Source organism: Lipotes vexillifer, unplaced genomic scaffold, assembly GCF_000442215.2.
Source record: "Lipotes vexillifer unplaced genomic scaffold, Lipotes_vexillifer_v1.1 scaffold530, whole genome shotgun sequence".
NCBI lineage: Eukaryota > Metazoa > Chordata > Mammalia > Artiodactyla > Lipotidae > Lipotes > Lipotes vexillifer.
Window position 1 is genome coordinate 877,304 of NW_006783620.1, and position 11,146 is coordinate 888,449.

The following is an 11,146-nucleotide window of genomic DNA, read 5'->3' on the forward strand; positions in this document are numbered from 1 at the left end:
TAGGTGAGTTACTGATTCTTCTTTCTAATTTCACTCTATCTCTCATCACCTACTGTCTCTTTCATTCTCTTTGTCCTTTAAAGTGAAATTCAGAAGAAAGCATGTATTAATTTTTCATGTTTAATTAGAAGTCCGTGCATGTTACTCCATGTTACTAGCACCCACTAGCCCTAAATTAAAAACCCTCAAAAGGGTTGTTAAAATTTCTATTACTACATAGAATAATAAAACATAACAAATTTTAACCTTTGTATGTTGGTACAAGAGTTATAAGAGAATGAAGAATGAAGAGCTACTGAATAGCAATGTGTAGTCCTCACTGGCTGAAATTGGGATACACTCACATTCCTGGAACTAAAGCCTCTAAAATAGATGTCTTACTTGCAATGGAAAAAAGCATCTTTACCTTTTTCCATATTTATTTTAAAAGGCTCTAAGGCATCCACTGATATGTCATTGCTTAGGGAAAAAACACTATACTTTGGACTTAAGTTGAATCACATTGACATATTCAAACTGCACTTACAACCAATAATATTCATATAGTTTATTCTCTAAGTATACAAAACCTTCCTGGCCACCCTATACTCAAGCAGAAAGTTAGTTATTTCAATGTCTTGAAAGAAATACACACGATTATTTATATTCAATACATTTATGGTTATTTATATTCATTACTCTTGAATATCCCATTACTGACTATATACATTTAAATTATGAATTCAAACTGATTCATTTAAAATCACAATATCTACTAAAGTAAACTCCAGAAACTAATCCCGGGGAAGAAATACTTTATTTTGCATCTTTCCAAGGATAATCTGATATATAAAATTACTTTCCAGGTGAAGTTTGTCGAAAACCCTTTACTCATTAATTACTGTGATATTCTGGTTTTCACTTATATGCATTTACTACAATTGCCCTACTTTGGTACTAAATATCACAAAATAAGTAAGATTGCTTGTCTGTCATTTGATCATTGATTTGTCACACGAACTCTGTGAAAACCATAATAACCTGAAAACTGCACTAAAGTAATATATTCTCTACACTTCTAAACACTCTTCTTCCTCTAAACAGAGCATACGCTAGAGGTGAATAGTTAAAGGCAGTGAGACAACATTAAGAGGAAATAATAGTGAATATAAAATACTGAATTTAAATTCAAAAGGTTTGATTCTTATTGAGAGTGTGACTTATAGTGGGGGATACTGGAAAGATAAAGTAAAAATGCAGATAAAATTATTTGTAAATTGTACAACACAGTAAGTTACAGTGATTTTTTAAAGTTTTTAAGATGTCTCAGAATAAGAAGAGCTCACAAGTATGTAGAATTTGTGTGTTTGAAATTATTTAGAACATGTCTTTTTGGATTCAATACATGTTTAAATCATTAAATAATATACACAAAGTTTTAAACAAAGTCAGTATATTAAGAGTACATATCATAAATGTTTAAAAAATTATATTCTGCCAAATGACTATTTTTTTTTTATTAAAGAGGTTTATTTGAAGGGTGAGTCATGCAATGAAATTGGTAGATAGTTTGTCTTGGGCTCTGTTTTCCTGGAATTAGTATAATGTGTCATAAGCAAAACCCTTATTTCACACACACACACACACACACACACACACACACACACACACACACAGAGAGACACAAGTACTTCCCTGGGGCAAGTAAAATGAATAACTCTTAACCTTTAGGGTACTGAATGATTTAAGTACTCCCCATGCTGATGTTAAATATTTATTCTCACACTTACTGCAACTGAAGTCAGAAATAGTGCCTCAAACTGACAGATATTGTGTGAACCACATGTGAAACAATGAGCAAGCCTTAATAAGTACACTATAAGCTTCCTGCTGCTTCATAACCCATATTACTGACAGAACAGTATTTTTCTAATATGAATCTTATGTCAATGCCCTGCGTAAAATCTTTGCTTTGCTTCCCTTCAAAAAGATAAGTGAAATTCAAACTCCTTAATATGGTGGGAAGAAGGCTGCACAATTGGCTGTTTGCTGTCACCAACTATTTCAACCTCATTTGGTATACTACTACCCCTCCTTTATATGCTCAAGGTGCACAGCTATAACTACTTAGTCCATGAAATATCCCAAGCACTTTCCTGACTGAAAATCTTAATTCTTACTATTTTCTCAGTCTAGAACACTCCTCCAATCCTCCTGCTATTTTTTAGTCACTAACTCCTATTTATACTTTAGGATTCTGTAATAATACTTCTTCAGAGAAGGGTTAACTGGTGCTTCCCCACTATATCAGTCTGCATTGCCATTATGTCTATATTATACTTTATTTTCTTTTCCTTTACAGCACTTCTCAGCATCTGTAATGAAATAATTTTTAGTGTGATCACTTATTTATGGTTATTTCTCCCACTGAACTATAAGTATTCAGGGGGAAGTGATCTTTGCTTATCATTGTATTACCAGTGATCTGGTCAGGGTCTGGCACTTCATAGGCACTTGACTGTATGTGAAATAATAATAGTAAAGAAACATACAAATACATCATCACTTGGATGATATAAATATCTCTGAGTAGTTACTGTGTACCAGACCCACATGCTAGATTCTGATGGTACAGGTAAATAAAGCAGAATTGCTCTTCTGCGAGAAAGTATAGGCTGACTATTAGAACAAACATATAATCAAACAAATGTACAAATTCATTATGTAGAGAATGAAAAATTGGGTGGCTATGCTGTCTGGTGGCATTATGGTATTTATAGGCACATGAGCTCCCTCTGGAAGAATGGATCAGTGTTTGTTAATTAAAAAGGAAGGAAGCAGCAAAGAGCTTATAACTGGCATTGTGAGAAGCACCATGGAAAAAGAGTGAAGAAGACATGTGTGCAGTTGAATTATGTTTCCCTGTAATTAACAGGAACACAATTTAAAAAAATTAAAGAAGAGACTTAACGAGCTCACTTGTGTGTGTGTTTGTGTGTATCAGAAAGACACTTCTGAAAACAGGATAAAGTCTTACTAATGAAAGCTTGGTCCACATACAGCAACATAAGCATCTTCTGGAAGTTGGATAGACAGAAGAATCTCAGGCCTACCCAGAATTACTGAATTGGAATCCACATTTTAAGAAGATGCCACGTGACTTTTATACAGTTCTAAAGTTTGAGAGTCACGTCTATAGAGGATGGGCTAGAGGGAAGAGAAGATTGGAATTGAGAAAATGGAAGAGGAGTTATTTCAAAAGCACAGAAGCTTGATAATGATATCCAAAGGAAAACAGGAGCATTCCTGTTCCAAAGGGAGGTCTAAACTTAAGTATACACGAAACACAGTCTTTCCAAATTGAGGTCCATATCAAGGATCCCATATTGCTCCACTCTGGTGGATTAAAATATTTACCATTCAGCATATTTCACTTCTTCTTCTCTTCCACTACCTACATGGATGACAGGGTAGATACCATGAAAAGACTTACCTTACCAATCTCAAAGCTTCTGTTTTATTGTTGGTTATCATCCTCACATCTGTCCCTTCACTTTTGTCTTGATCATGCTATATTTTCAGCAATGGGATATTAGCAGACATTGAACAAGTAGAGAATTTCAATATGTTTGCATGTTGAGCATTGCTTCTTTTCCTTCTGCCATTTCCAAGAGAAGAACATGCACTGGGTGACCAGCTAGAATGAAAGAAATTAGAGACACATAATGGTGACCTGAACTAATTCTTTTCAAACACTGCAGCTATTCTTAGATACTTCTCATTTCTTACATATTTTCAGATCATTTGCCTCAATAACAATAGCAACAACAAAAACCTGTTGCACTTCTTAATGAATAACACTAATTGCATTAATTTGAGAGTATTGGAATTTTATATTGTTTTCCCATCCAAAAACATCTAATTTTATGCCTTTTGAAGATTTTACATTTTTGAATATATGCCATATAACATTCTTATAAAAGCTTATTATGGGGCTTCCCTGGTGGCGCAGTGGTTGAGAGTCTGCCTGCCGATGCAGGGGACACAGGTTCGTGCCCCAGTCCGGGAAGATCCCACATGCCGTGGAGTGGCTGGGCCCGTGAGCCATGGCCGCTGAGCCTGCATGTCCGGAGCCTGTGCTCCGCCAACAGGAGAGGCCACAACAGTGAGGCTCATGTACCGCAAAAAAAAAAAAAAAAAAAAAAGCTTATTATGAATATTTTACAACTTTACTGATATCATATATGGGATATTTTGCTTTCCTTAAGTGTTTTGTTTTAATACAAAAAGAGAAAAGCAGTTGGTATTTAAAAACTTCCTGTATTTACCTTGCTGAATTGGTTTTGTTTCTCTAGAGAACCATGATTAATATAAGGAAGGAGTTCGCTTCCTAAATTTTCTATTCCTCTAAATATAAAGTATTTTTAAAATTCTCTCTCATGATTTGTTTGGCTCAGGAATTTGGAATGGGCTTAGCTAAGCCATTCCAGCTCAGGTTGTCTCACGTGGCTGGATCTGGAATAGCGGGTACCTACTGTACACTGCAGCTGGCTCTGGCTGATTGTCTCTCTCTCTTTGTGTAGTTCCAATGATTTTCCATGTGGTTGTTTCATGTGCGGTGCTTACAGAGAAGTCAGACTGTTCATACGAAAACTCAGGGCTCCAGTACAAGTAATCCACAGAGACAGGCATAAGTGCATAGCCACTTAGGATCTAGATCTGGAATGCAATTGTATCACTTCCACTATACACTACTATCAATAGCCACTAAGGATAGCACAGTTGCAGATGGACTAGAAAAGTGATCAATATAATCTACAGATATATAGAGAGTAAGCACTGGGGCTCTGAATATGTTGCTGGAAGAAAGAGTGACCATGGGTTCATTTGTACACAAAAGTTACTTAAAACCTGTTAGGCACATACAATTTTTTATCACTGTGGTTTGGAGTTTATAGATACCAAAAAAGAGGTATACCGTTTAATATTATCTTTTCTCAGCTGTTGAATTCTCTTTTTTATACTCTCTCCTATAAAGCAAGATAGAAAATTACAGTCTCTAAGATGTTTTGCAAGCAGAGTTAAAATTCTGGTTCTGCCAATGAGGGATATTTGCAGAAGATCTGGAAGACAGAATAGAAATTGAAAGTATTCTTAGATGAGAGCTGAAGACAGTTGCATGGGAACTATGTAGAATGCAAGTTTGCAGTGGCTTCTGGAAAACATCCCCAAATCACTTGTGTGTTATAATGCGGGAAGAGCCAGCACTTCTGGATTTCCCAAGCTAATTCAGGACCCTTACTCTTCAGTCTACCAATTATTGCAAAAGCCTCTGACGCCCTGTATTAAACTCTTTATTGCTGGGAATACTAAAAATTTGTAGTTTTTCTGATAGAACTTTGGTCAAAGATGGAAACAACATACTTCAGAAAATGGTAGCATTTACCACTTATGAGGCTCTCAGTGGTATTTTCCATTAAGACTTCTCAGACCTACCTGAAAGGCTTATTAGGGAGTACCCATTTAACGCATAATAAAAGAAAAATACCAAAAACATATAAAAAATAAATTCATCTAAATCGCTCAACATTTTTGTCTATGTTTTATCTATTTATCTAATAATACAACTTCCCTTACTTATATTCCTCTTACTTTTCCCCAAATGCCTCTCTTTGTCTAAATGAATATAAGTGTGAATTCTTAGTTAAGTAAATTTTAATCTAGTTTTATATAATTAAGGCATATTTATTTCTCATTATATTAGTCTTGAAATATTTACATTTAATTTCCTGAATATGAAAGACATACACAGGAAATATTTTTCGGTGAGGACAAACTATGCACCGTCTATAGATTCAAAATATATAATGGAGTATTAAAGGCTCTGAGAATCTTTCATCAAATATTGCATGATAACTTTGAGTGGATGTCCCTAACAGTTTTTGATAAATAAATCCTGCTAAACTCTTCATCTTAGAAAAGGCTGACAAAGAATGTTTGATCAGAGCCGTCAAGCATTCTAAATAATTAGCAGATTAATTTATTTTCAGACTTTTAACTACTTACACTGATGTCAACACTATCCAGTCATCACATAATCATTGTGCTGTGAAAATAAAGTCAAATGCATAATTAAATGTGTTGATTGGCAACCCTTAGAGTGAAAGGGGAGAAGTATTATAAGGATAAAGACCAGCTGCTTTCTCAGAAAGACAGATGAACAGAGAGAAAGAGCAAGAGGAGAGGAGGAGAGGAGGAGAGGAGGAGAGGGGGAGGGAGAGAGAGAGAGAGAGAGAGAGAACGCAAGTGCACGTGCCCGCAAGAGAGAGAGAGAGAGAGAGAGAGAGAGAGAGAGAGAGAGAGAGAGAAGCAGGTCTGTTTATTGAACATGTGGCATTCTCAGGAGGAAACTAAAAACATATTCCAATATGCAAGTATTCTAATATGTGTAAGCATCCTAATAAAATTAACATTTACATTGTGTGTATAAAATGTTAATTTTATATCAAAGATGATTCCTAAGAACTCAATGAAGTCATTAAAGTATTCAATTTCATAATCCTCTTCAGAGTCTCACATTCTTAAAGACTTGCTTTTTAACTGCTCAAGATTCATGAGCTTGAAATTCTGCTACTCATTTTCATCAACGTTTGAATTCTCAATTGAGATGTGATATTTCACTCCTGCCACTATGTCAATCTGGAATCTTTTCAGAAATAAATTAAATGAAAATTTCAAAGCCTTACTGAATAAAATAATTTATGGTATATTAATTAGTCTCAAATTGACATTAAACTGTCTTTGTCTTTTGCAGATAATAATTATAACTAAGACTTCTTTGTCCAGGCTTTTAAAAATCAATATTATTTCTGTACTTCAAAACCAGAGCAAGAAGGAGGGATGTTAACAAAGTGTTACTGTATGGAATAAAATCTTATCTATGGAAGAAAAATTGTCAGTGTCCTTTGCTAATTTGATGTACCTAATAATAAATTAGTTTACTGTATTTAAATTCAGTGTTTTATCCCAAGAAATAATATTCTATGTTGGTGTTCAAAACTTTTCTCAAATGCCAATCTTACTTGGATACTTAGTCTGACGGATGCTTTGTTGTTCTTTCTCCAAATTATTTTCTTTTCCCCCTAACTATACAGAAAAACTGTAGTTTTTCTACAATGTAGCACTGTCTACACTTCAGGGCCATGTGACTGAGTTCTGGACATTTGAAAGTGGATGCAAATTACATATACAAATTCTATGCCCTAAAATCTCTATGGAATACTCTATGCTTACCCTCTTCTTTCAGGGAGATACCAGGCTAACCTTGAAGCCATGTACTAATAATGGCAGACTGAAGTATAAAAGACACCTTGTTCCCTGAATGACTATGTGGGGTAGAGTATCCTTTTCCTCCTCCCCACCAACCACAATGGGCAGTGAGGCGAGTAACAAATGTTCATCATGCAAAGAACCTTGAAATTGTCTTATCAGGTAGAGTGGCTCTCATTAAATACCCTAGTACAGGTTCCTAATTAGAACACATGTAGACAGCAATTTTATATTACTATAAGTGGCAACAGTATATAGTTGATTGGTAATACTTAAAAAATAAAACAATAATAATAGTAATAAATTTATGTGGGGCATTTACCCTTGCTTGAATTTATCAGAAGTTTATAAACAAGCAGGACACATCTTGATTTAATCAACAGGAAAAAATGAATTTTGGAGAAAATAAAAACTATTCCAAGATCACATTTTACAATACAGAAAAAAATGTTATTAGAACTTAGTGATATATATATGCTCCTCAAAAGAGGAAGGTGAATGTTTACTATTCACCTTCAAAACAAGCACAAAACTACCTTCAAAAGATAGAGATGTGAAAAATAGTTTCACAGTTCAGTTTATAAGCATATGAGGACAAAGGTTATCTATGGAGTGTGTAGCTGCAGATTCAAGACTTTAGATGAGGAAGCTCAGAAATGTCTCTTGCTGCTTTCTTGATCTGTATGCAATTAGTCCTCCCTTATTGCCCAACTGATTTACTGCAGTGGCACCTTCATTTTCCATGTGGTACCAACTCCAGTTTCTGGATTCCATTCCAAGAATTCTTTTAAGTTTACCATTCCCTCACCCATGGCCCTGAGTTTGACATTAACAGTACAAGACGCCCACTTGAATGTGAAAAGATATATCTTTTCTGAAAATATATAAATGTCAGCAAGACCTTGGACAACTCAGGGCTCTTGTAAGCAGCCTTAGCTGCCTGGAATAGGCTATCTCCACATACAAGTGTTAGGTAGTTAGTCAGACATTAGCACCAAGGAGGTGACACTGGTGAAAAGAGGGGAATAATCAAGTCACACCCCAACCATCTGGGAACCCTCCCCTCCTGACTCCACCCAGAACAGGCAAAACTATGGTCAGGTGGTGGGCAACTTTTCCTAATAAAGAGGGAGCACAGTAACACGAAGGAACTTCCCCGGGCTGCTCATGCCCAGACTAGACAGGCATATAAAACCTAGAGTAAACCCAAACTCATTATACCATCATTATAATAAAATCTGCATGTGGTTTTGCTCCCCCCTGCCCCATGGGCTTTTCTTAGTGAAGCCAGGGTAAGGGCATGCACAATAATGAACCTGTTACATAACTCAGGACTGTGAATCAAATAATGATCCCCTGTCACTCACCCATGATCACACCCCACCTCCTCGCAGAACTCTCCTTATAAACAACCTTAAACCTGTACAGGAGGGCTGGTTTCACTTTGCAGAAACAGCCCGCTCTCACTCTGAGATTACAACTATGCTTTAATAAACTTTGCTTTGTGCTTAAGCCCAAAGTGGTAGTCTGCAATTCTTTACTTGCTATCATAAGGACCGAGATTGCTGGCCCAGGTCTTCTGTTGACCTCCTCAGTTGAAGCTATTTGACACAATGCACACCAACCCAGTAACAGAGGTGGCAGTGAGATTTTGATAGTCTCCTTTTCACTTGTACTGATAGCTGAAAACCAGTGGGAGAATTCCACCTGAGAGCTGTGTTTTTGGTCAGTTGGCTCTGCATTTCATTACCGTTTCTTTTAGAAATGGGGGCTGAAATGCATGGATATTGGTCTCCATGTAAGAAGAGCCCCAGTAGTACTGTCCTTTCCAACTGAGAGTGTTTAGGTCTTGTGATACAAAGGCTGGTTGATGACAAACATCAGGGACACCCCTATTTGTATATCCAATTAAGACACCAATTAAGATGGTGACACACTGAAGTCCACAGGAGAAGATTCCTTGGTTGGATTTAACATCAGCAGAACATTTTATACACTGGTAAGTTGAATCTATGGGATCCACCCAAATTCCCAAAATGTCCTGTGGAATGTTGACTTCTACTGAATCCAGAGTTGGGTACATAAAGGTGACATCCTGATGAACAAGTTTGGCGAATGCCTCAGATGCCAACTTGTTACCATTAAGGACTTTGCTAAGAAGCTCTACTGTTGTACAAAAGGTAGCAACATATGTCATTTCAAACATTTTCAAAAGCATCTAGTATTCCTAATTACAGATGATTACTAATGAAACAAAGGCCAATTAAATAAATCAATCAAAACACAACAAATTTGACTTGAGGGAATTTAAGTTTAAATTTCAAAGTGAATAATATTCCTGTGGCATGATAAAATAAAATTTTAGACATTTAAATTGTCACTAAATAAAATTAGTTCAACTATAATTTACTTTCTCTCTAGCTAAGTATCCTAATCAAAAAAAGGTTGCACTGTACCAGCTTCCAATGTTCTTAGAAAGTTTACAAACCGTGTAGGCATACATGACCAGTAGAAATTTGATGACAAAATATGGATTATTACATTATTTAGTTATTATCCAGGTTAACAAAATTAATACATTATATATAAAACTAAGAAAAATATAGAAGTTATTTAAATATAGAAGTTATATAAAATGAAGTTAAAGACTTCACTTGCATTGAATTAAAAAAAAACAGCAGTAGTAGGAAACTAATATATGACAAGGGGCAGGATCAAGATAGCAAAGTAGAAAGATCATGAGCTCATCTCCTCCCACAGACAAACCAAAACTACAACTATATATAGATCAACTTTCTCTGAGAACAACCTGAAGACTAGTAGAACAGCTCTTCTATAATTAAGATATAAAGAAAAAACCATATTGAAGGTAGGAGGGGCAGAGACTCAATGTAATCAGCATCCATATCCCAGGTGTGATGACCACATGCAGCAGGGGATATAACAAACACGGCAGTCCTCCATAAGGAACAAGGGGTTTGAGCTTCACACTGGGCAACTTAGCCCTGGGGACCCACACCAGGAAGTTGAGCCCTCATAACATCTGGCTTCAAAAACCAGTGGGGCTTATGCCCAGGAGAGCCAGAGGGCTATAGGAAACCAAGGCTCCACTCTTAAAGGGTACACATAAAATCTTACTCAATCTGAGTCCTGGCACAGAGGCATCTGGCACTCCAGCCAGTCTGCCAAGGTCACTCCAGCAAGCCCCTGGCCATGCCCTCTCCAGTTCCAGCCACGCCAAGGCAACTTGCCCAGTGCACCCCAGGAAAAACCTGGCCTGCACCAATTCCAGATCCAGCCATCTAGCCAAGGCAGCCCCAGTTCAGTGTACTCCAGGACCCTCCAGCCTGTGTCTGCTGCAGCCCCAGTCCACCTGCCAAGCTACCCAACACAGGCAATCTATATAGGAAAGGCTCCTACATAAGGTCATGCTTTCAAGACCAAGAGAGGTAACAGTTTTGCCTGATTTATAGAAAAAGAACACAGAAAGTCAAACAAAATGAGGAGCCAAATATATTCCAAATGAAATAAATTTATCTGATAAAGGGTTCAATGTGATGGTCATAAAAACGCTCACTGAACTCTGAAGAAGAATGAAGGAACACAGTGAGAATTTCAACAAGGAGTTAGTTAGAAAATATAAAAAAGAACCAATCAGGTATGAAGAATATAGTAACTAAAATAAAAGTACATGCAGCGAATAAAAAAAAGATTAGATGATACAGAAGAATGCATAAGTGATCTGGAAGACAGAATTGTGGAAATCAACCAATCGTAATAGCAAAATGAAAAAAGAACTAAATACATATATAGTTTAAGAGATCTCTGAAAAAACATC

At 36.3% G+C, this 11,146-nt stretch overlaps 1 pseudogene; it reads right to left on the reverse strand.

Moving 5' to 3' along the window:
• Positions 1–7,944: 7,944 nt before the first annotated feature.
• LOC103077266 (inositol polyphosphate 1-phosphatase pseudogene) lies at positions 7,945–9,526 on the reverse strand (annotated as a pseudogene).
• Positions 9,527–11,146: the final 1,620 nt, after the last annotated feature.